Source organism: Bubalus kerabau, chromosome 22, assembly GCF_029407905.1.
Source record: "Bubalus kerabau isolate K-KA32 ecotype Philippines breed swamp buffalo chromosome 22, PCC_UOA_SB_1v2, whole genome shotgun sequence".
NCBI lineage: Eukaryota > Metazoa > Chordata > Mammalia > Artiodactyla > Bovidae > Bubalus > Bubalus kerabau.
This window is the reverse complement of record NC_073645.1, coordinates 43,286,087-43,310,468: the sequence shown is the minus strand read 5'-3', so window position 1 is coordinate 43,310,468 and position 24,382 is coordinate 43,286,087.

The following is a 24,382-nucleotide window of genomic DNA, read 5'->3' as shown; positions in this document are numbered from 1 at the left end:
CCTAAATGTTGCACTGAACAGAGAAATAATTCAGCCATTTCTTTCATTCATTTTGTATTTCTTCTGGTTACAATATAATTTTTTTTTTAATCTAGTGAGAGAAGCTTGAAAGCGGGTAGGCCAAGAGATCCTGTTTATTATTTAGGCAACAGTTTCAGTGATGACTTTCATATGAACCTTATCAGTGTCAAACCAGAGTTTACTAACACTTTGCTAACTTATAAACAGGCTCCCACACACTCACTCTGGAGCTTATACAGAGAAGCACATGTAAACATTTCAAAACATTTCTGGTGGACAATTAATTTTTTTCCTTTGGGAAAATATCCGATTGATGATAATAATGAAGCAATGCATATTTTGAAGATAAATAATATGAAAATGGGTGGCTTCAGTCTCTTTCAAGAATTGTGGGATGCTTAGAAATTGTCATTAAGTTTCTGTGTACTTAGAGGTCCATTTTGCAGTGGCTCCAAGGAGTGCGCTCAGGAATGCAAGATGGAAGAGGGGAGACCAGTTATGAGGTTTTTTGGTTTATTTGGAAATTCTATGTCTTCTGGAGAGCCAAGGACTTTTGTCTTTGAAACGTTCTTCGTTTTTTCTAAAGTACAGTGCTGTAATTCTAAGAACCTTCTCTGTGGCTACTTTCAGATTTCTTCCTTGCCGTTTCTGTTTGCTTTTTCTTTTTTCTCTCTTTGTCCTCTCTCTGTGGGAAAGGTAATCTGGGAGGGTGGCCAGTGCTGGCAGGGGAAAAACAGGAGCATGTTTATCACGGTTTATGACCCCAGCGCTTCCAAAAGGAGAAACGTTCACATCTGAGCATCCTCCTTGGGTCTATTGTCCTTCTCTGAGATCTTCAAAGATATCTCTTCCAAGGGGAACACTTGTGTCATTGTGGCTTCCTTTCCTCCAGAACCATTAAGATAATCTTCCTCCAGTTGAACATCAGACAACACTTTTGGTGAAGGACTTCAAGAAAAACACCAATAAAGCTAAATCTATGACCTTCAGTCTTGAATTGTGTGTATCAACTGTCAGATTTGAAAACCATTCACCTTAGGTTCACTCAGGGGCCCTGGAAAGGTCATTAAGACATCCAATGCCTCTCCTTTTCTCTTGGCACATAGTAGGATTGCACCTCCTTACCCACTTTGAAATTAAGCCTGACCGTGTGACTTGACTTGACTCTTGACATGACAATGGCAGAGCTAGGATCCCGAATGTAATCTGCTGTGGTCTCTTTCCCTCCATCCTGGCAACCAGCAACGTCTGCAAGAGTGACAACTCCATCAGCAGGCATGCCCCTGCTGATCTGTGAAGGGCATCTTTTACATGATGTAAGTAATCAGCAGATAGGTAGGGGTCCAGACCTGGGTGTCCTTCCGTGGAGAATTTCTTGACTGGGTAAGAGTAGCCTTCTGAAGGTTTCTTCTAAATATCCAATTACTATGAAATTTCAAGTTGGAAGTTAACTATGGTATCTTTCTGGGTGATGCCTCCATACTGTTTCCTGATCAAAGATCTAGGGGAAGATTTGGTCTTATCAGCTGTGTAAGCTTCATAGCCAAATCATTAATCTTCCTGAATCCCCATTCTGAAAATCTGCAAGTGGGGTGACAACCACCTCTGCCTATTTATGACCCTTTGGAGGAGTTTTAAAGGCAAAGTAAGATGGTGCTTGTGAAAATGCAGTCCAAGCCATGTCAATACAGTATCATCATTCCTAGGTATCAAGGGCATTGTGCTCACCAGCTCCTGGTTGCTGGCATGGGTGGTCTAAGGGTTGATGTAGATGGTCAGTGCTTTCTGATGGGGTCAGGGGCCGGGTGGCCTCACTGGATGGAGTAAGACGCTCTTTCTGAACTCAGGAACTGGAGGCCCTGTAACTCCTCAAAACTGTGCTGCCTGCAGCTAAGCCCGCTTTACCAAACACGAGTTCTGCATCTTGGTTCATCCATTTGCAAAACACCTGAAATATCTACCTCATAGGCTTGATCTAAACAAAATAACCACTAAATAAACACCCTGAAACCAGGAGGGTCCAAGAATCAGTTCTACTAGGACAGTGGTCCTTTTTTCCTCCTGAGAGTCCCTTCGGTTCTGGTAGGTCCCATTTGTGAGGAAGCCAGTCTCAAAAATCAATCATCTTGGCAATTTCTGAGACAGTGGGAGGCAAAAAAGCACTTATCAACTGTCTGCAAGTAAGAATATCTGTCTTTCCTAGCAGATAGATGGCCTTTCTTGGATATAGCCCACTAATTTTTATTAATCTTTTGCTGCGGAGTGGATCCTGAGTTTTGACTAATTTTTTTAACTTCAAATATTTGGATGATTTGAGACTCCCCCCCACCCAATAAAACGGCCTTTTAATTTTTACATATTTTTCCTTTCAGTGCAATGTGGTTTCTATTTTCAAGTACACAGATTCAGAATAACTCAGGTCTTCAATGCCTTCCTCCTCTTTTCCCTCCCTCCCTCATTTCCTGTTCTGTAGCACTCTGACCAGCCTTCGGCTGATTCTGGCTTCCTGGACGAAGCCTTGGAGCTGGACATCTTCCAAAACCACCCCTGGAAAACGATGGTGGCAACTCCCATAGACTCTTCCTTGGAACAAGCACCGCAGGACAGGTTGCCTCCCCATTTGGGAGTGTGGTTACCGAGCTGGGCAGGGATGTCAGGCTGTAACTGACTCATTCATGAGTCTGGCCTCAGTGCACAGAGAGAAGCCTGGATCCCCCTACCCCAGCCAAGCGGTTTCAGCTTATCTCTAAGGAGATTAGAGGACCTCTGGCTCATTGCTGCCTTTCTTTCGGAGCCAAAAGGCCTAGCAGATCAAAGTCAACATGACTTCACATAGCTAGGGGCTTATCTCCTGCCTGTCCTAAGACCACTGACCTCTCAATTACGGTTTTAAGAACAATTTCTTTTGGGGGAGGAAGTGCTCATAGGATGGAGGACAGTTTACACTTTCAGACCTCTGGTCCTGACCCTGCTGGCTGGGCGGCCTGTCATGACTGCTCACCATGCAATTAGGCAGCATTTTTCAATTCCCTTATAAAGAAAAAAAATGTTATTTTTGCCAAAAATATCTCCAAGTGTCCTAAAGCATTCTATTTTTCATATCTAATGAGGTGACACTGGAATTTGTTAGACGAATATGACTTTATCAAGCTTTAATGCTAACACTCCTCTCAAACCCAGAGCTTCATGGCGCGTCGAAGGAGACACTGATAACCCAAAGCCTTGGCTGACTGATGCATTTGGGTGCATTCCTGTGCTTTCTGGTGGAGACCAGCCCCTCACCCCCTGCATAGTTTCAGCCTCGTTAGAGTCTTCCTTGAAGCGTGGCCTGCTAGTTTGCAAGTTTTGAGTTGATTAAATTGAATGCCAAAGAAAAATATTTTGTACCCTGGTGCTGAAAAATTCTCTGAAAGAGGTGGACTTTTCAGATGGATGTTGCAAACTGGTGAATTATGCGTGTGTGTATTTACATATATGCGTATATGTGTGTGTGTGTGTGTGTGTGTATATACACACACACACTTAGTTTTTTGAATGTCCGTCTAGTCAAAGCTATGGTTTTTCCAGTAGTCATGTGTGGATGTGAGAGTTGGACTACAAGGAAAACTGAGTGCCAAAGAATTGATGCTTTAGAACCATGGTGTTGGAGAAGATTCTTCAGAGTCCCTTGAACTGCAAGGAGATCAAACCAGTCTATCCTAAAGGAAGTCAGTCCTGAATATTCATTGGAAGGAATGATGCTAAAGCTGAAACTCCAGTACTTAGGCCACCTGATGTGAAGAACTGACTCATTGGAAAAGACCCTGATGCTGGGAAAGATTGAAGGTGGGAGGAGAAGGGGACAACAGAGGATGAGATGGTTGGATGACATCACCGACTCGATGGACATGACTTTGAGCAAGCTCCGGGGAGTTGGTGATGTACAGGGAAGCCTGGTATGCTGCAGTCCATGGGGTTACAAAGAGTTGGACACAACTGAGTGACCGAACTGAACTGAACTGATACATGCACTGTTTTCATTGTTCAGTAGCTAAGTTGTGTCTGATTCTTTGCAACCTCATGGACTGCAGCATGCCAGGGGGTCCAGACTGTCCTTCACTCTCTCCCAGGGCTTGTTCAAACTCATTTCCATTGAGTCAGTGAGGCCACCCAACCATCTCATCCTCTGTTGCCCCCTTCTCCTCCATATATATGTATATATATACCCACACACACATATATATATACATAACATATACATACATATATACATACACATTATGTATATATACACACATGGGCATACTTAGTGTATTTCATTTTATTGCACTTTACAAATATTACATTTTTCACAGACTTAAGTTTTGCAGCAATTACATCAAACAAGTCTATCAGGGCCATTTTTCCAATAGCATTTGCTCACTTCCTGTCTCAGTGCTATATGTTGATCATTCTCACAATATTTCAACTTTTTTCATTATTATTTTATTTGTTTATGGTGATCTATGATCAGTGAACTTCTTGCAAAATGATGATAGCACCCACCCATTCAATAAAGATGATAGCAACCACTCAGATGGTGGTTAGAATTTTATAGCATAAACAGTATTTTTAAATTAAAATAGGTACATTTCTTATTTATACATAAGACTATTGCATATTTAATACAATACAGTGTAAACATAACTTTTGTATGCACTGGGAAAGCAAAAAAATTAATGTCACTTGCTTTATTGTGTTATTTGCTTTATTGTTGCAGTCTGGACCGGAACTTGAAATATCTCTGACATATGCCTGTGTACACACACACACACACACAGACACACACACACACACACACACATGTGCGTGCATGCTCAGTCACTTCAGTTGTGTCTAAATATTTGCGACCCTATGGACTGTAGCCCACTAGGCTCCTCTGTCCATGGGATTCTCCAGACAAGAATACTGAAGTGGGTTGCCATGCTCTCCTCCAGGGGATCTTCCCAACCCAATGATCAAATGTCTCTTATGTCTCCTGCATTGGCAGGCAGATTCTTTACCACTAGCACCACCTGGGAAGCCACATACACACACACACACATACACACACTTTTTACTAGCAGATATACTGTCTCTTTATTGGATGTTTGTGCCAGGTTCCCTGGAAGATACCATGGATGTGTATAACCAGTCTCTCCCCTTGAGAAGCTGTACCAAGGAGTGATGAATTAAGTGTTAGATTGTTGTAATAGACTAGAGCTCAGACTCCAGGGCACTCAGACTGGGGTTTGAATCTCGGCTTCAATGATGACTACCTGTTTACCCTCAAGAAGTAACTTAACTTCTCAACCTTCTGTTTCTTTGTCTTTAAAACTGGGAGAAGCATCCTTAGTGCTTCTCAGGTTTCTGTAAGGATCAAATGACATAAACCATTAAGGTCTATAGTCCAGTGTACGGCATATGTAAGTATTCAATAAATAGTCTTGGCTAGTTGTTTCATTATTATTGTGTAAATTTTAAAATGTTGTTCAAGGTGGGGTAGGATTTACTGAAAGGCAGAGAGGCAGAGAGCCCTTCGTGGAGCAGAAGTGGACAGGAGCGCAGACTGAGCATCAAGGCAACCTCTGGGAAGCCCCCAGGAGCCACCAGCAGGTTCTGTGCTTGCCTTCCTAAACATTCAAACTTATCTGCCTGCACGACTTGCTGGAAATTACCCAGGAAGCCACGTAGTTAGTTTTCTGTGTCTGTTACAGATGAGGGTCAGTTGTCGTTTCCATCATAAAATCCATGCTTCATGGATCTAAAGCTTGGAATTTAAAATGACATGGGGCTTAAACTCCACTTAACACTTTTGATTTAAAACCTTCTCAGAGAACAAGACTCCACTGCAGGCTTTTTGGTATAAGTTACCTTTTGAAAATGAATTCCGCATCTGGTTTTGCATAGGCTTTTCAATGACAAATAGCTTTAAACCAAGAGTCATTAAAAATCAACACTTTTAAAAAGCAAATAATCAGCCATATTTACTTTCTCTTTAGACAAATGACAGGTGCCTGGGTAGGGTTTCATTTTTATCTCTCTTAATGATGACTTTCCAAAATGGCTACTTGAGAAAAGGGCAGTTTGGAGAAAGGAAGGCAAGGCACTTTTAGAGGTTACTTTCTTAGCCTCTAGAGACGTATATTTAATTCATTCAAACTTTATTATGGAATTTGATTTTAAAGATAAAAATGTGTCATATATAATATCAGTATATGCTTTGTCTTTTGGTTTATGCATCAGACACTCTACAGCTACATAGACATCTGTTAGAAGACTGATCCAAGAGTTTTATTTCAAAATAGCAAGATCAATATTCCACAGAAAGTAGCTGATGGCCAAGATCAACAAGGAATTTTAATTTTTTCTTGAAAAAAATAATTGCTCTGATTTTACCTTTGGAGAGAAATGGCAACATGAAAATGTTCAGAGAAGATTCCAAGGGAAAGTTGAAAGTTGGAAGCACTTACAGGAAATGAACTCGATCTAGTAGAAAATTTTAAAATTCCATAAAGTTTAGTTGTTATTGTTTAGTCATTAAGTCGTGTCTCTTTGTGACTCCATGGACTGTAGCCCTCCAGGCTCCTCTATCCATGGGATTTTCCAGGCAAGAATACTGGAGTGGGTTGCCATTTCCTTCCACAATAGTGTTTAGTATCATGGTGTAAATAAACCTTTTTGTGTTTCTCTAAAGAACATTGCCTACTCCAGTATTCTTGCCTAGAGAATCCCGTGGACAGAGGAGCCTGGTGGCTGCTGTCCATAGGGTTACACAGAGTCGGACATGACTGAAGCAACTTAGCACACATGCATGCATTGGAGAAGGAAACGGCAACCCACTCCAGTATTTTTGCCTGGAGAATCCGGGGACAGAGGAGCCCGGTGGGCTGCCATCCATGGGGGTCGCACATTTTGGACACAGCTGAAGCGACTTAGCAGCAGCAGCAGCAGAGAACATTGCCTAACACCTCCAGGTGAAGGTGATGGGAAAAGAGAAAGATCACGAGCTGCAACTTCATTTACTTGCAGTTTTTATTGTGAGCAGGAGCACAAGTAATGGCAGATGGGACTTGGGGAAATGCGTTTCCCCCTTCCGAACAGACTTGGTTATCTCCCTTGGCCTTTCAGTTTTTATTTTCCAGAATCCAGTTAATGTATCTTCTCATCTTGGGCTACATTCATAATTAGACTTAAATTCTAAGAAAAGCTATTAAAAGCCTCAGGCAAGGCTGGTGAGGGAGTACAGCTTCATGTACTATTGAACTGGATGAACTGGTTTCCTTGGACTCAAGCTGGAGGAAGATGCCTGAACGACTCCCAGGCCCTTGTGGATTTCTATTCGCTGAGTAAAGATGTGAGAGCTCAGGTATCCTGTCCACTCAGAGACAGACTGAAAAGTAATGACAACAATATTGGCAGCTTCCTCTAGACTCCAGAGGTGTGATTTCTTTCCTTAGCCCTTGAACCTGGCCCAACCCTGTGACTTGCTATGACCAATAGAATATGGCAAAGTTGTATAAGTTCTGGAGCCTAGGCTTCAAGTGGCCTTGCAGCTCCTGCCTTTGTCCTCAGAATACTTGTCACCACATAAGAAAGCCCAGCTAGATGATTGAGACTGTGTGGTGAGAAAGGTCAGACTGACCATCAGCATCAAGGTTCCATGCATGTGAGTGAGGTCATCTGAGTCCCTCCAGCCCAGCTGGGTCACTGGCTGATGGTCCCTGCCTGCAATGAAATGTGAGCACAGGCAAGACCAGAAGAACTTCCTATCGACACACAGAATCACGAGAAACAACAAACTGGGATTTTAAGTCAGGGTCCATGGGCCATTCTGACCAGGCATGAGCTTTTCTAAATAAAGTTTTATTAGAACAGCATTACAGTCATTCATTCCATATTGTCTATGGCTGCTCTTATGCCTCAACACAGAACCAAGTAGTTGTAACAGGAACCATGTGGCCCTCAAAGCCTAAGCTATTTACTCTGTTGTCCTGTATGAAACAAAAGTTTGTCTACCCATGTTTTAGCCATTAAGTGTCTTGATATGCAGTAAAAAACAAACAAACAAACAAACAAACAACTAGTTGGTGTATTAGGCAGTGTTCTCTAGAGAAACAGAAGCAATAGCTTTGGTCTATGTGGTGATAGAGGCTGAGAAGTCCCCAGATCTGCAGTCACTAAATCAGCCCAGGAAAGCTTATAGTGTAGTTCCACTCCCAAACTGACTGTCTAGAAACTCGAGAACGTGTGTTTCGGTTCAAGTTTGAAGGCAAGAAAGGACTGGTATTCCAACTCAAGTGATCAGGCAGTTCTTACCATTGAGACAGTCAGCCCTTTTTGTTCTACTCAGGCCTTCGACAGGTCAGATGAGGCCCACCTATCTTGGGGAGGGCAAGCTGCTTTATTCATTCTATCATTTCAAACATTGATCTCATCCAGAAACACCCTGTTAGACACATCCAGAGTAATGTTTGACCACATTATCTGGGCACCCTGTGGCCCAGTCATGTTGATGCATAGAATTAACCATCATAGCTGGTATCAGGATAGGTTTTGTTTCAGTAACAAAAACTTACAATTAATGACGTTGGACTAGGAGGTGGACAGAAGGTGGACAGGGCACTATTAATGAGGGTTAAAAAGAAGGTAAAGAAACAACTGCTGAAGGCTAGAGAAAAGGCAACCCAGGTTATGTCCAGTGGAACAATAGCAGTCCAAACTATTAATATCACCAAGGTAATAGGGAATCTAGAAAACTATCCATGGAATTCATAGATATGGCAAAGGAAATCTCTAGATAGAATATGGAAAGTACCAACTGGCTTCTCCTAGTTGCCTGTGATAGTGTACATGAAGAGAAAGATGAGATGGAGAACTGTTCATTTTACAAGCAGAATATAGAGGGAATATAGAGGGCTCAGGACAGATTTGATTAGAAAACAAGACCGTCTCTCATTTCAGCACACACAAGCCTCATCCCAGTTATGAGATTCCTTATTAAGACCTCAGAAAGTTTTAAACTGTTGTCTCATAGGCTCTCTCAGCTAGCAAAGGGCTTCTGAGAATCTCAAGGGGGTATCCTACAGCAGATTCACACTCAGCCCAAAGTAGAGGCAGTGAAAGAAAGTCGCTCAGTCATGTCCGACTTTTTGCAACCCCATGGACTGCACAGTCCATGGGATTCTCCAGGACAGACTATTGGAGTGGGTAGTCTTTCCCTTCTCCAGGGGATCTTCCCAACCCAGAGATCAAACCCAGGTCTCCCTCATTGCAGGCAGATTCTTTGCCAGCTGAGCCACAAGGGAAGCCCATGAATACTGGAGTGGGTAGCCTATCCCTTCTCCAGCAGATCTTGGGGTCCCCTGCATTGTGGCGGATTCTTTACCAACTGAGCTATCAGGGAAGCAAATAGAGGCAGGTTTGTCTCAAAAAAGAATGGATGTGATCTGGGGGGCACTGCAATCAGAATCATGTGAAATTCACAAAGTTTTAAAGACACGGTATTGGACCTAAAAAGGCAGAGATAGTTCAAAATGAAAAGAGCCTCTGAGCCCCCAAATTTCTATGGGAAAGAAGCAGGCAGAGAAAAAAGCTATACAGTTGCAAAATGTGCCATGTCTAATGGGAAAGGAAGGACAACTCAAAGAGCGGAGCCAAGACCCAGAGAATGGAGCCAGGAGTCAAGGAGAACAGGTTATGGACCCACTCTGTGTGGACTGAGTGTGTGTGTGTCCCTCTAATATCCACAACCCCCTTTGTGTTGTGTTGGGGGTGGGACCTTTGGGAGGTAATTGGGTTTGTTTCAGGTCATGGAGGTAGAGCCCCGTGTTGAGATCCCTTGTGAGCACATGAAGAGATCAGAACTCTCTCTCTGTATCCAGTTGTGTACAATGAGTGAGAAGGCAGCCGTCTAAAGATCAGGAAGAGAATCCTCCCTAGACGTGGAATCTGCCAGCGCAGTCTTGGACTTCCAGTCTTTTGATCTGTGAGAAATAAATGTGTGTTGTCTAAGTTCCCCAGTCTATGGTATTCTGTGATAGCAGCCCTAACTGCGGTGCAGTCCAAAGGAGCAGAAGAGGCCCTGATCAGGGAGTGTTCCATACTCCTGGAGTAGGAAAATTGGAAATTTGGGCCTGGCTGGACTTCAGAATGCTATGGACCAGCAAAAGCCATGTGCCTCCCATTTCTCCTCTTTTGAATAGAAATATCTACTGTGATGATCTGCTTTACCAAGTATGTTGCAAAGTAGGGGCAGATAACAGTTTAGTTGAGTTGTCTGATTCAAGGGGTGCTGCAGCTGAAGAACTACACCCAAGGAACTAGATGATCAAGTCCCTGGACTTTGAGATTGACACTGTAATGGGATCAAATCTTTGGTCAAGTGGGCGAATGTATTTTGTGTGTAGGACCAATGAAAAAAATTATCCAGCCCCTCCTATTAGAGATGGAAGCTATTTCATCACCCCTTATACCTAAACTGGCCTTGTGACTTACTTTGGCCAACAGAATATGGCAGAAGTGACATTAAGGCGTTCCAGAACTTGATCTTCATGAGACCTTGGAGCATCCACCTTCCATTTTGGCCAACTAGTGCTCCATGATCGAAAACCCCACTTAGATATCAGAGAGAGAGGCACAGCCAACAGCCAGACCAAGGCCCCAGACATGTGAGTTAGGTCACTTTAGACTCTCCACACTCAGCTACGAAGCCAAGTGCCTGAGGCCACATGAGTGAGCCCAGGTGAGACCAGGAAAACAACTATCCCATCAACCTACAGAGCCAAGAGAAGCAATAATTTGTGGTTTTAAGCAAATATATTTGGGGTGGTTTGTTACGCAGCAGTGAATAACTGATACACTTTACAACTAATTATTTTTTATGTGCACATTCAACTGAAGGAAATTCAGGGAGAACAGCACGTTTAAAATTTTCCCCTATGGAAAAGTAATCTTTGTATACAATTTCAAACATAATACCTTTCCTTCTACTAAAATCTGCCATCATCACAGGCACTATACCAAACTGAATAGAAACCCAAGATCATGAAAACAGATCAGTCTTCAATAGTCAAAAAAAAAAAAAAAGCAGTTCTACACCCACAAATCATTCCACTTATGTTTATAAATAAATTTATATTTGTACATATATATTATTAAAAGATGACAACAAAGACTTTCTTCCAAATTAGGAGCAAGATTTTCCATCCCAGAATCTACCTGGGGCTACCCGGAGGGACATATTTAACTCAAAAATACTGGTTAGCCACACAAACTGGGAAAGACTATTACTCAGCTGTAACAACACAGTCACTGCAATGAAGGCAAAGAGGAATTTGGGGTTATTGTTTTAAAGCGTGGCTGACTGCAACACTTGCTGCTTAGAAAATTAAAATGGAGCTTGATGTTTGAACAAAAGTCTCCATGAGTGAATAGAGCTTTCTTCCTCTCATTGAAAAAAACGTTCATATAAGCAGTGATGAATTTCCCTGTCACTACATTTGAACAGAATGAGGGCACATTGAAGCCATAGGAATTTTCAGCCAACCACTTGGGGTTGGGGGGTGGGGTGCTTGTTATGTGTTTACTGGCATCCTGCCCATGGCTGGAACTTATGTGAGTCATTTTGGTTTGTGTCTCTGTTTCTGTTTGTAAGAAGGGAGCTTCTTTCTCCCCCAGGGCTTGGCTCATTTCTACCTGTGGCTGTTCTGAGCATGCATGAGCTTACTGATAACTACGATTAAATGCCATTTCAAAAATCTTCCTGGTATTACTCATTCTTCCTTACTAGGATTCAAAGTGGAGCTCTGCTACTTACCGTGGGATCTTGGACAAGTTACATAACCTCTGAGTTTCAGTGTCTCATCCATGGAGAAAAATAATCCTTGTGCCTTACAGGATAGGTGGGAAGATTAGCAACAATATGGGTTGTCATCGTTGTTTAGTCTCTAAGTCGTGTTTGACTCTTATGCGACCTCATGGACTGTAGCCCGCAAGTCTCCTCTGTTTATGGGATTTTCCAGGCATGAATACTGGAGTGGGTAGCCATTCTCTTCTCCAGGGGATCTTCCTCACCCAGGGATAGAACCCACATCTCCTGCTTTGGCAGGTGGATTCTTTACCACTGAGCCACCAGGGAAGCCTCAACAATATGGGTACAACACCTCTAATGTTGGACATGCACAGTACTTCTCTTACGGAGATTTGATGTGGACCTTAAAAGTTAACATGTGCAAAGCTCTCAGGAACAGTGGCTTGCACATGGTAAGGGTTTGCTAAATAAAATAAAAATCTTTTGGATTCTTGTAATCCATAGATGTCAGACGCCAGGAAATTTACCTTTAATTGTGCATGTAAAGCACATGATCATTTGTGACTAAGACTAGTGGTCAAAGTGCAAGTGTGCCCTGGATTCCATGCAACCTGCACATATGGGATGCCTGCTGTATACACCGTGTTAAGCACCTAGGAGAGCTCAGGGGAAGATGGAGCAGCAGAGGAGAGCTTAGCCAAGTGTCACCTGAGTTTTCTAAGTTAATCTCTATAGACTACTGGTGTTGCTCACTCAGCTTCTTAGCCCATGTGGTGGTGGTTTAGTTGCTAAGTCATGTTGGACTCTTGTGACCCATGGACTGTAGCCTGTCAGGCTTCTCCGTCCATGGGATTCTCCAGGCAAGAATATTGGAGTGGCTTGCCATTTCCTTCTCCAAGGTTGGATCTCCTTGCAGTCCAAAGGACTCTTAAGAGTCTTCTCCAACACCACAGTTCAAAAGCATCAGTTCTTCGGCACTCAGCTTTCTTTATAGTCCAATTCTCACATCCATACGTGACTACTGGAAAAACCATAGCCTTGACCAGATGGACCTTTGTTGGCAAAGTAATGTCTCTGCTATTTAATATGCTGTCTAGGTTGGTCATAGTTTTTCTTCCAAGGAGCAAGCATCTTTTAATTTCATGGCTTCTGTCACCATCTGCAGTGATTTTGGAGCCCAAGGAAATAAAGTCTGTCACTGTTTCCATTGTTTCCTCATCTATTTGCCATGAAGTGATGGGACTAGATGCCATGATCTTAGTTTTTTGAATGTTGGGTTTTAAGCCAGCTTTTTTACTCTCATCTTTCACTTTCGTCAAGAGACTCTTTAGTTCTTCTTCACTTTCTGCCATAAGGGTGGTGTCATCTGCATATCTGAGGTTATTGATATTTCTCCTGGCAATCTGATTCCAGCTTGTGCTTCATCCAGCCCAGCATTTCTCATGATGTACTTTGCATATAAGTTAAATAAACAGGGTGATAATATACAGCCTTAACATACTCCTTTCCCAATTTGGAACCAGTCTGTTGTTCCATGTTCAGTTCTAACTGTTGCTTCCTGACCTGCATACAGATTTCTCAGGAGGCAGGTCAGGTGGTCTGGTATTCCCATCTCTTTAAGAATTTTCCACAGTTTGTTGTGATTCACACAGTCAAAGGCTTTGGCATAATCAGTAAAGCAGAAGTAGATGTTTTTCAGGAATTCTCTTGCTTTTTCTATGATCCAACAGATGTTGGCAGTTTGATCTCTGGTTCCTCTGCCTTTTCTAAATCCAACTTGAACATCTGGAGGTTCACGTACTGATGAAACCTGTCTTGGAGAATTTTGAGCATTACTTTGCTAGTATGAAGGTGAGTGCAATTGTGCAGTAGTTTGAGCATTTTTTGGCATTGCCCTTTTTTGGGGTTGGAATGAAAACTGACCTTTTCCAGTCTTGTGGCCACTGCTGAGTTTTCCAAATTTGCTGGCATGTTGAGTGCAGCACTTTCACAGCATCATCTTTTAGGATTTGGAATAGCTCAACTGGAATTCCATCACCTCCACTAGCTTTGTTCATAGTGATGCTTCCTAAGGCCCACTTGACTTCACCTTCCAAGATGTCTGGCTCTAAGTGAGTGATCACACCATCGTGGTTATCTGGATCATGAAGATCTTTTTTGTATAGTTCTTCTGTGTATTCTTGCCACCTCTTCTTAATAGCTTCTTCTTCTGTTAGGTCCATACAGTTTCTGTCCTTTATTGTGCCCATCTTTGGATGAAATGTTCCCTTGGTATCTCTAATTTTCTCAAAAATTAGACCTGGGTATCTGTACATTTATCAGGAACTCTGACATTTCTTAAGCTGTGCCTTGGAAGACTGGTTTTTGGGGACCACAGAGATAGTCACACTGAAAGACTAAAAGAGAAGGAGATGAAGTGGGATGAAATGGGAAAAGAAAACGGAGCATAGATGACAAGGGAGAGCAGTGTTCTTTTTTAAAAATTTCTATTGGGATATAGTTGGACTTCCCAGGTGGCTCAGTGCTAAAGAATCCTCCTGCCAATGTGGGAGGCTTGGGTTTGATCCCTGGGTTGGAAAGATCCCCTTGAGTGGGAAATGGCAGCCCACTTCAGTGTCCTTGGCTGGAAAATTCTATGGACAGAGGGACCTAGCTGGTTACAGTCCATCAGGTCACAAAGAGTCAAACACAACTGAGCGGCTGAGCATGCAGAGTGCAGTTGCTTCACAGTGTCGTGCTCTCCTGCACAGCAGAGTGAATGGGCCGTGCTCTCCTGCACAGCAGAGGGAATGGGCCATACATGTACATGTACCGCCTCGCTTTTGGACTTCATTCCCACTCTGGTCAGTGCAATGCATTAAGTAGAGTTCCCTGTGCTATACAGCAGGTTTTCGTTAATTATCTATCTTGGAGTTTTTTTAAAATGGGTCATTTATGTGTGTGTAGATTTGCAGTGTACATTATGCATTAATGTATCCTTTACTGTCGAGCTTGGCAAAAAAAAATGTGAAGCCATGTCCTGAAATACATTTATCAAAATTGCTTGCTACTAAGAATCCCCAGGGAACTTGCTAGAAATACAGATTCCTATGGCCCTGGCCAGTCATTCCGACTGGGTCTGTTTGGAATGGGGCAGGAATTTCCTGCATTTCTCCTCTGCCCTTATTTTCTTTAAATAACAGGTACCCTGTGATTCTTATCATCATCAAGTATGTGGGGAATGGCGGGGAGGGGTGCACACTCTGGCCCTAACTCCACACAGCTTTGTTTTTGAGAAAAAAGGAGCTGGCAAAGAAGGCTAAGTGCTCAGTGCAATTGGTATTCAGAGTGGGAAAGCTGCAAAATCATGATAGATTAAAACCCAATGGGTGAAAGAGTGAGGAGCGGTGAGCTTGCTAACCATGACCCTGACCTGTCATGCCCCTTCTTAAGACCAAGTACTCATTCCTTCTTTCAACCTGCATCTCCTGGGACTACCAAAGGCCCTTGAAGACCAGTTCTTCATTCCTCCACACCTTTGATGTATAGAAATGGACACTGACTCTCTGGCATCAACAGCTCGGGAGGCAGAGATAGACTCTGAACCTGTGTCCCTCCAACGCAGCGCCCGGCTCTTTGGTTCTCAGTGTCCTCTCTGGGATGCTGGCCCTTCCCACCTGACTTCTACTACCCTATCTCCTCAGCTTGCTGACCGTGTCCTTTTGACCTTTTGCAGCCTCTGTCATCCTCCACGGTGACAGAAAATACTCTCAGATAGTGAGGAGGGAGAGAGGCCCATCTCTGCTCACCCTGACCTACCAGGAGATTAGCCTGGTGCTCGGGAACTGCTGGGAGAAATGTGACTCTTCATCTCGTCCACGCTCCCCTGTCCCAGGGCTCTTATCGAAACACCAGGGAGGGAGACAAGTCTTCAAGGAGACTCAGGGCCTCCCCTGTGGGATGCAGCCATTCCTTATCATGATGTAAAACAAAACCCTGGCTTGGGCACAGCCCAGAAACCTCTGCCTGATCTTCCTCGCCTGCAGGAGAAAGCTTCATCCCCATCCCATGGAGGCTTGAGTGGGGAGTGAGAGGGCCTGGCCCTAGCTCTGCATCCCGCCTGGAGGACCAGCTGCCCTTCTGGGTGGGGGCTTAGGAGGGAAGGGAAGTTTGGAGGAGCCCCTGGGGCCCCATGGTTCAGGGGTTTGTCCCCTGGGATTTGATAGGAAAGTTGTTTGCAACCCACCAGGGCCACCAGGAGGGAAAGACTCAGAGTCCGGGCACCACTTCTCAGAAAATGACCCTTGTCCCTCTTTCCATCTGTCTGCATGAAACCTTCACTTGGAAGTGTGATTTGGCTGAGTAGAATAGTGAAGAGGATGTTTAGGGAAAATGTCAAATTGAGGTTAAATTAAACTTTTCAAATTAAATGTTAAACCACTAACATCCACTAAGTGTGTGTTTGTGCATGAGCGAGAGGGAGAGAGAGAGAGAGATTGTTTGGGAAAAGTGGCTTGGAGTGCAGAAAGAGCTGTTATCTGAGAACAAGACCACACAGGCATGAGTCTTGGCTTTATCACGTCCACCAGCCTCTGAGCCTCAGGTTTATTCTTCTCTGAAGTGGGGGAAATGACAGAGGGCATCTTGGATTCAACAAAGCTTGAGTCATTCCTACCACATGCCAGACAACACGTGGGAGCTTTTCTCATATGTGAACTTAATGCACGATCACACATAATTCCATTTGGTGGAGATGTCACCCATTCGTGGGTGTGGTTATGGAAAATGAGTTTCAGGGATTTTCATGGGGTAGCAGACTGGATCTCCTGGATGGTACATCTCTGCTGCACCATGGTTGCTCCAGACTCGTATTAAGACTCTACATCATTCATTCATTCACTCACTCTTTCATTCAATTCAGATACTTGTAGAGTGCCTATAATATGCCAGGCACTGTTCTAAGTTGGGGATTCATTGGTAAATAAGACAGATGAGGTTCCTGCTATGGTCTAGAGAAGAAAGGTTATAAACAGATAATAAGGCATAAGGCAAGAGTAAAATAAAATGGAGCAATAGAATGCCCTGAATAAAATAAAATGGGGCAATACAATAAGAGTGAATTCAAGGGCCATTACTTAGAAGGGACATGGCCTCCTTCAGAACAATATTATTAAAACACAGTCTGGATCCTTCTGCCTTTAAGGGACAAATGTGCTCTGCCAAGTGTCCAGAGACTCTGGAAGCTTATCTTTATAACCACTCTAAGCTGCTTGGTGCCTCTCGCAGGCATTTTGTTCACTGTGATAGCTGTGTGTCCTCATCTTCAAAAGAAGATCAGATAATGAGATTGAGAGGCCACCAGACAAAACAAAGTACATGGTTTTATGCCAATTTGAACTCAGTTTAGAAAGAAACATAAGGCATGATCTAAATAAACCCCGTTTTTTTCCCTAAATGAACAGTCGTGTGTGTGTGTGTGTGTGTGTGTGATGTTTCTTCCAATTAGCACAAGATGCTCTGTGGCCAGAACTCATTGATGAGTTTCAGTGTCACGGCTCCCCCCAGCCCCTTCTCCAGCCATCACATCCTGTTTATTGCCACTGGGATCTAGAAAGAATTAATCAAGAGCTGAGGATCAAGGACATCATGATCTTGGTGGGGAAGGTGGGGGGATACTCAGTCAAACTCCGGCCTCCAGTTGCCAAGTCAGATTCACTCCCTTCTCAGACCCTCCCCAAGGCCACCAGGCCTCATGCCTGTCCTTACTCAGGAGCAGAAAAGAGCTCTTAGCCACTTGCCAAACTGGGGGCCCACCTCTCATTGTCTTCGGCCTCGTTCACTTATGATTCATGTTATTTCCAAGCTCAGTTGTTCAGTTGTGTCTGACTCTTTGTGACCATATGGACTGAAGCCCGTCAGGCTCCTCTGTCTATGGAATCTTCCAGGCAAGAATACTGGAGTGGGTTGCCATTTCCTTCTCCAGGGGGTCTTCCCGACCCAGGGATCGAACCCACTTCTCCTGTGGCTCCTGCTAATTTCCATGCCCCCAGCTAACACAAAAGGCAGCCTGGCGCTCGCTTTCCTGCACTGGCTCCCATATCCTCAGTGAGCACTGCTGATGCTGCAGAGATTTTTCACGCTAGATGGGACCTGAGAAATCTTGTTGCTCAGCAGTTTGATTTGACTTATGCATTTAATTATTTAATTACTTAATGGGGTTTTGGCCACCACACCCTTTGTTGAAACAAAATTTTGTAGAGTTCCAAAATGTAAAACAGATACTAGCGGGTGGGGGGCCCAGAGTCCCTCCTCCTGGGCCCCCGTCTACCTGCTGCAGCCTCTAGGGAGACCCTCAAAATGCCCCAGGTCTTCCCAGCAGCCCCGTCTGGAAAACACCCATCTCCTTCCAATCCCCTCCAGTTCCAAAAGGGCCGGGGCCCAGTGAAAGTTCCTGTTTGCAGTGGCCAGTTGCTAGGAAATAGGTGAGCAATTCATTCAGTGCAGAAAGTCAAAGGAATAGCGGTGGAATGGGGAGGTGGCTAGTGTGGGAGGCTCATGGCAGAACTGGGGAGTTGGCTCGAGAAGTGGGATCCTCCGGGTTAGAAGGAAGCCGTGATCCGATTGCCAAGGAGTTCCACGTGCGTGGCACACGCGTGCCGGGAACTCGCCGAGTGAGAGCCGTGACGACAGCTCAGTAATACATTCATCCCCAGGTGCTCTTCGGCGTGTTACAGGGTTTGATATTTTTATTTAACTGGAAGCGGTCGATCTGGTGCATGTGAGGCAAGGAGGCTGGGTCTGCTGTTGGCCGCCCCAGTGGTCGTGTCTCCCCTCCCCACCCAGAGGGTTCCTGGCCTCGGAGTGCTACAGGCAGGGCGCCAGCGTCACTCTCGCCTCATCCCGGGATGCTCTGGGCTTCATCTTAGTATAACAACCTCTTGGAAAGGGTTTGGTCCCAAGTCTCAGTGCAAGAGAGACAGACTGGGGGAAAGTGCTCTGGGCTGGGAGGCGATCGTGGGGGTGAAACAGCTATGTGCCCCAGGTAAGTTTCTTAACCTCTCTGGGCCCTTATGTAAAATGAGGTTGACAGCAATAGTGTTTATCTCGCAGAATCAATGAGAGGACCACAGGAGGCAAACCTATAAGGTGTTTAGAACAGTAGCCCAGTGAAAATGAATTGTTCTTACTATTCCTGCCTCAGACCTCGTAAGTCCCCTTCCCCCACTTCTCAGTAAAGGAGACCAAAATGGCCTGAACATTTAACTGCAGGTAGGGTTGCCTTCTGAAGATGATTTGGAAGAATTTAGTGGAGAAAATTCTACTGCTGGCTAACATGCAAGCCCCCAGTGCTGTCTGCCGAGTGCTTTGTCTGCATTTTGTCATTTAACTCTCACACTAGCCTTATGAGACTGGGTGCATAAATTCTCTTTCTCTTTTGGAGATGAGGAAGCCAAGGTTTGGGGAATTTCAGGAATTTGCCCACAGCCACAGAGCCAGCAAACAGGGGAGCCAGGACTAAAATCTGAGGATTTGATTCTTCTGGGTTTCTGTTTGCCTGTCGTCTTGCTTCCCTTTGATTTTGATGTTTATTATTTTGTAAATATTCATTTTTATTTATTTGTGTGTGCCGGGTCTTAGTTGCGGCACACAGGATCTTCTGGCAGCATGCAGGATCTTTAGTTGAGGCATGTGGGATCTAGTTCCTCAACCAGGGATCAAACCCAGCCACTGGACTACCACGGAAATCCCCCTACTCCCTCGATTTTTCGATGTAGGTACCAAGGATCACAATGGATGCTGTTGGAACAACTCAAAGCCACAAGTCAGGGTGGGGGCCAAACACAGGCTTGTGATTCAGGGGTGGAGAAGCAGCCTAACTGCCCCCTGCCACTTCAGAGCCCCAAGAATCACTCCAGGGGGCAGGAGTGCTGGGAAAAAGTGGCAATGAGCCAGGCTGGGACACCTTCTTCAAGACAACTTAATGATTTAATCTTGTGGATTCTGAGATGGAGAGCGTGCACTGTGAACCAGCTGTGTGATGTCCAGAATTCCTCCTAACCTCCCTGCAGTTTAACTTCTTCCTCCAAAAAAAAAACAAACCACTGGGAATAATAATTCCTGGCATAGAATATGGGGTCATAAAGTCTTCTTTCACTAAATACCAGAGGTATGCTGCAGGTTTTTGTAATGTGCGTGTACTGTCCATTACCTATGCCATCCAGTACTGTAAGAACTGCAAGTTCAATGAGTAGGAAAATACCAGAGAACCTCACCGATCAATCCTTGAGGAACTGATTAGGATTAATTCCTAATTAACGAGGAATTTGTTTTGGCAGGACAGATTTTTAGTGTCACCATAGAAACTCTCCAGGTGGGAAACCCTCATTTTTGAGTAGTAAGAATATGATTGTGTTGAATGTTGATCCACAGCCGCCCTTTGGATGGAAGAGGGAGGGAAGCTCGGAGGTGTTGGGCTCAGTTCCGAGGACCACTCACCTGCCTGTAAGTGGCCGAATGCAGACTTGGTCCCTGGTCTGTCTGCAGACACCCCGATATTTTCATGACACCACGTGATCCCGCAGGAGCTCTGGTCTTGATAAAAAGAAATAGCGAAGTGGATCTGATGGCTTGGTGCTTGTCCATCTTCTTCAGCCTGTATCCTGCCTTAGCACTGTGACTGGCACTTACACCCTCTCGGGATCTTGGTTAAATGTGTCCCAGAAAGAAATGTCCAGCATTGCTCAAGTCTCTCTCCTGACCATACCCACCAGAGTGGTTCCTGGGTCACCCTGAGGAGGCAGTTTGTCAGGTTCCTTCGGCCCACCTGACTGATACACCCATCTGTGGCTTCCAGGCAGACAGTTCCCCAGGAATCCTCATCCACACAGCAGCCGAGTCTTTATACAGAGAAGCGTCTCTCCCAGCTCAGCCCCTGCAGATGGGCTGCTAATCCAGCTCTCCCTGCCAACGGGCTGACTCTACGGTTGATTAGGGTAATGAGGCTTATGCAGGCTTCCTCTGTCCCTCCCCATCTTCTTGGCTCTGAAAGTTAGCCCACTGTCTATCAATACTGTCTGGCACCAGAAGAAAGCCCCTCTTCCTTCCTGCACCCAGCATCTGGTTGCCTGGAAACCGGGACAGAAGCCTTGAGCATCTTAGGTTTCTTTTTAATTTTCCTGCCAGGTCCTGAAAAGCAAGCAGTGTTTGTTTTAAGCAGAACCTTTGCACTGTGGAGACTTGCCTTAACCTTGCCCAGGATGATTTCATCAACCTGCGTAAATATGATGCGAAGCGGCAGAACAGCCACTCCAGGCTCAGTGTCATTTGGTTATCGGGGCACAGAGTCATAATTAACAGTGAAAGCTGAAGATGGATTGTTTCAGAGGGAGCCAGGACGAGGCTTAACTCGTGCACGTCTGTGTGTGTGAGTGTGGTACGTGCGCCCAGGCACATGTGTTGAAATTGGCAGCTTTGTGAATTGCAGCCTGCTGTAGCCACATGCAGAAAGGAAGAGAGGCTTTTCTTTTTCCAAAAGAACAAAAGCCCATCTTGAAAATAAATGTCTTTCAAAAGTCACACAATTCGGGGAAAAGGCTCCAAGGCTGGTTGTCTCACCCTTAGCCTGTGCTTCAACAGCAATGCAAACCATTTTCAGAAAAGGGCCAGGCAGAGGTCAGGATTTAAAAAGTCACAAATGGAAGAATGCTCCCCCCATCAACCCCCAACCAATCCTTTGGCTTAACACTGAGAGGGCCTACCAGAGTTTAGGACTAAACTTGGCACCTGGCACTTTGAATGTGTCTTGGCTCACGCCACCTGGAAGCTGTGTGTTCAGGACACCGAGAGGCATTCCTTTTGGGGTGAATGGGATGGGGCTTTCTGTCTTGTCAAGGCTGCCCTGTGTTTCTTGCCCAAAAGAAGAAATCTTATGTAGAACCATTCAATCAGACCCCACCGAGCTAGCCACTTCCTAGGGATTATGAGCTAAGCTTCTTGACTCTGGCTACCCTCTTGCCACCATAAATGGTGTCCCATTTAACAGATGCGAATGGAAAGAGCCAAAGTGGCCAAGCATTTTGCCTGAGGTTATGCAGCTAGTAGGCAGTGCCCTCAAATCTGAACCACAGAGCTTACTCAGGAATCATTAAAAGAAACATTTTATCTGACTTCCTGAACCTAAAGATCTTTCAAGGAGATACTGGCTCTTCAAGCCGACAGTCTCTTGGAAAATTCTTATCACTCCATGAATAAATTGAAATAGAGCTAATAATAGATAGGTATGTGGCATGTCTGAAAAGATCTATGTGCCATATCTTGCTAGAGTTTTTTTTTTTAAGGATGCCTTATGTACTTTTTGCCAACAGGTTGAAGTGTGGGTTATTTTTACTAGGTAACTAAATCCTAACCATGTTTCCTCATCCCATTAATTTCCTGGACTTCCTTTGTCTCTGTGTTTTGGGGAGTCCTGTGTGTTATGTGGTATTTCCCTCAACACTGGTTTCTCTCCTTGTTTGAAGAATATTTTAGAGACAAGCATTTGAAGACAAGGACTCATATGCTTTCCCCTGATCAGTGGAGGCAGAGTAGTTAATCAGCAAGTTGCCAATATTCAGCCTCAGCCTTGGGTTCAAATCTTGACTCTGCCAGTTTCTTGCCTGTATGACTTGGAGCATCACAACAACCCCTCCAAGCCTCAGGTTATAGTCTGTGAAGTGGGCATGATAATGGTCCTGAGTTATCATAAAGCAGAATTAATTGGTAAAGTGATGAGCACAGTTCCTAACAAACAGAGACTCAATGAAGAGGAGCCACTGCTCTTATTCTATTACCAACAGGGAGGTCATGGGGTTACCCCACTAAGCTTACCCCACTAAGGTTGTGGGAGAAATCAGAACCAAAAATTAGAAGTTCCTAATCCTCGGAAGAGGGCCTCCTGATACAAAGAGAGTTTTGTCACTGATCCTGGTCTCATGACTCCTATAGTCTTTAAATTTTTAAAATACTTTAAAAATAGTTCTGACCTGGAGGAAAATATCTTCATAGTCCCGTTAGTACAGACAGATATTATACATGTAAGGTGAGTCTTGTGCTGTGTGCTCAGTCATGTCCAACTCATGGAGACCCCATGGACTATACCCACCAGGCTCCTCTGTGTATGAGATTTTCCAGGCAAGAATACTGGAGTGGGCTGTCATTTCCTCCTCCAGGGCATCTTCCCAACCCAGGGATCGAACCCTCATTTCCTGAGTCTCCTGCATTGGCAGGCAGATTCTTTACCGCTGAGTCACCTGGGCATATGGTAAGGTCCATGTTTGAAGTCACCACACTGGATTTCAGTGAAAGAATTTGAAATAGCCTTAAAGGAAAAAAAAAAAAAAAAATGAAATAAAATAGAAAATCTACCGCAGAACCCTCACAGAGAAATATTCCCTCTGCTAGTTCCATTCATTCAAAGGTAACAGGAAATGAAGTGACTGTGTTAAGAGCGGGAAAGCTGTCACTGCTAGGGGATCAGGTCTTCTGATTTCTGTGTACAAAGCAAACCTTTAACATTCATGACCATTTTTCATCTTTTCAGCCTTTGTGGTTTCCTGGGCAAAGGTTAATTGGGCCCCAGTGTGTATCAGGGAGGGTGTTAAGCATTAAGGGATACAACCCACATAAGAAACAGACCCTTCCCTTTCCAAACGTTTGTTTGCGGGCCTAGCTGCCTTCTCATGCATCCCTGTGGATTCTGCTAAGCCTCCTCACCTGGACCAGCTCTCCTCAATGCCCTGGCCTCACACAATGGGGACTGGGCTGGAATTTACACCTCTGTGCTTTTGGCCGGGATTGGATTCTAGGGCTGTGAAAGGCTCCATCCAGCTTGCCTGCTGCCACTGTCTCTCCTCCAGGACCCTCATCACCTTGTGAGCCCCCACTGTACCTGTTACACCTTGCCCCTGACTCATCCCTGGGGCTCAGTAGAAAGATAACCACCTTTCCATAGAAAGATAACTCTTCTTGCCTTTGTCCTTTCAAATTCTCTCTTATCTTCCCCACCCCAACCTCTCCCAGACAAACCCAGCTCAGCAATCTGCAGAGAGGATAACTTCCTATGTTTCCCTTCGCAGGAAGCTGTAGTGGAGTGTTAGTCACTCAGTCATGTCCGACCCTTTGTGACCCCATGGACTGTGGCCTGCCAGGCTCTTCTGTCCACGGGATTCTCCAGGCAAGAATACTGGAGTGGGTTGTCATTCCCTTCTCCAGGGATCAAACCCGGGTCTCCTGCATGGCAGGCAGATTCTTTACCATCTGAGCTACAGAGAAGATCCTCAGGAAACTGATTTGCATTTTAATGCAAGTTTCCTGGAACCTCGAACACCATTAGAGACACCTAAAGGATTGAGTCTAGGCGCCTCAGCCTAACACATCTGGGCTCATAATTTTAAACATATGGTTTGTTTCAGATCATGCCATCCACCAGCCGGCCACTCCACTCCTGCCAGCCTCCCCCTCAGCCGCACACTTAGCACCTTCTCTGCACAGCTTCCCATTCTTCAAAATAAAAGCAGTTGTCCTCGCTGCTGCTGG